We start from the raw sequence: 2,586 nt of genomic DNA, 5'->3' as shown, positions 1-2,586 counted from the left end.
GACGAGAGCAAGAGGTAGCTCCCGAAATAATCAGACCCAGGGAGAACATTCTTACGTAGTCGAGGAAGACAAGGAAGAAAAACCTGTCGCCGCGACAGCTAAAGCCCCCTGGTCCAAAGGTTATGACGAGAGCAAACATTGCTCTTACCACGATCGAAAGGGACATTCAACCGAAGAATGTTGGGACCTCCAACGACAACTGGCTGCTAAATTCGCAGCCGGAGAAATAAAAGATGTGGACCTCAAAAAGCCACAACCTTATCAGAAGAGAGGTCCCAGAGACAGCTCTCCAAAACGCGAGAGGTCACCTGAAAAAGAACAGACTCACCACCCCCAGCTCCCAAAAAGAGAGTCGATATAATCCTTGGAAAGTTTCCACAAGGAAAAAGCCTACAAATCGAGGCCCTCTTGAGTAAACCACCTCCCCAATCGAGCCCTGGCTCAAGGATCGATTACATCCTTGGAGGGTCCGATGTGTGTCAAGACTCCGTTAACTCTATTAAAAGTCACGTACGGAAAGCTGTGTCAAACACTCAGTCCAAACCGACCAAGCCTGAGTCTAACACTAAGATCTCTTTCTGGGAGAGTGAGACATTAGACCTCGATAGACCTCATGACGATGCCCTTGTCATAACATTAAATATAGCAGGGTACGAGGTACCTAAGCTCATGATCGACACCGGAAGCTCCGTCGATCTTATTTTCTACAACGCACTAAAGGGAATGGAAATAGACGACTACGAAATTGTCGACCAGAAATCCAACCTCGTAGGTTTCTCAGGTGAAACAGCCACCTCATTGGGAACAATTAAGCTCCCAATTATAGCTGGCGGAGTCATGAAAATGACCAACTTCATAGTTGTCGACAAACCATCCCCTTTCCACGCAATCCTCGGAAGGCCTTGGATTCATAAGATGAAAGCAGTAGCTTCAACTTATCACCAATGCGTGAAATTTCCAACAACCAACGGAATAGCTACCATACACGATAGCCAAAAGATTTCAAGGATCTGTTACCTGGGAGGATTCGAAATCATAAAAGAATCCCCCCAATAGCAATTACAGATCCAGGAGAGTCGCGAAATGCAACGAAATATCCGAGGTCCCCCTAAGAACCTCACCGAAAAAGTTAGCATCGACGACTCAAATCCTGAGAAACATGTGAGCATCGGATCCGAGCTACCTCTCGAAACCAAAAAGGAGCTCGTCGAATTCCTAAAACAGAATATCAAAACCTTTGCATGGACCACCAGCGACATGAAAGGCATAGATGCAAATGTCACCACTCATAAGCTCAATGTAGACCCTACTTTTAAACCGATCAAACAGAAACGTCGTAAGCTAGGTCTAGAAAAAGCCCAAGCTGTCAACGACGAGGTCGATCGACTAACAAAGGCCGGGTCCATCCGAGAGGTACAATACCCCGATTGGCTAGCTAACCCAGTGGTAGTAAAAAAGAAGAATGGGAAATGGAGAATCTGTGTAGACTTCACCGATTTAAACAAAGCCTGTCCTAAGGACAGCTTCCCGTTACCTCATATCGATCGTTTGGTCGAAGCAACGGCTGGACACCAGCTCTTGTCCTTTATGGATGCCTTTTCAGGATATAACCAGATTATGATGGATCCTGAGGATCAAGAGAAAACCGCATTCATAACTGAACGAGGAACCTATTGTTACAAGGTCATGCCGTTTGGTTTGAAAAACGCAGGAGCTACCTATCAAAGGTTAGTAAATAAAATGTTCGCTGGACAACTCGGAAAAACCATGGAAGTCTACATCGACGACATGTTAGTCAAATCCTCAAAGGGGGAGGACCACATCTCCCATCTAAGAGAATGTTTCGAAATCCTCAACAAATACGACATGAAGCTAAACCCAGCTAAGTGTACCTTCGGAGTACCTTCCGGCGAATTCCTAGGTTACCTCGTAACCGAAAGAGGCATCGAAGCCAACCCGAAACAAATAGCGACATTCCTGGAAATGCCATCACCTAAAACGACCAGAGAGGTACAAAGATTGACCGGACGGATCGCAGCACTAAATCGATTCATCTCTAGGTCCACCGATAAATGCCTTCCATTCTATAAACTTCTGAAAAATAATAAGAAGTTCTTATGGGATGAAAAGTGCGAAGAAGCCTTCAAACAGCTGAAGGCTTACCTCTCGGAACCTCCGATACTATCCAAACCTGTAGTAGGAGAACCACTGTACCTGTACCTCGCCGTGTCGGCAGCTGCAGTCAGCGGAGTGCTAGTACGAGAGAAACAAAACGAACAGAGACCTGTCTATTATACTGGCAAAAGCTTAATAGACGCCAAGACGAGATATCCCACCATGGAAAAACTAGCCCTAGCAGTCGTGACAGCTGCCAGGAAGCTGCGACCTTATTTCCAATCGCACTCGATCATCGTAATGACCTCACAACCATTACGGACGATTCTGCATAGCCCTAGCCAATCCGGACGATTAGCCAAATGGGCTATAGAGCTCAGCGAGTACGACATCGAGTACAGACCCCGAACAGTAGCAAAAGCTCAGGTCCTCGCCGATTTCGTTATTGAGCTAGCATCCGAACATCTAGAC

The sequence above is a fragment of the Brassica oleracea genome, chromosome C6, assembly GCF_000695525.1.
Source record: "Brassica oleracea var. oleracea cultivar TO1000 chromosome C6, BOL, whole genome shotgun sequence".
Taxonomy (NCBI): domain Eukaryota; kingdom Viridiplantae; phylum Streptophyta; class Magnoliopsida; order Brassicales; family Brassicaceae; genus Brassica; species Brassica oleracea.
This window is presented reverse-complemented; position numbering follows the sequence as displayed.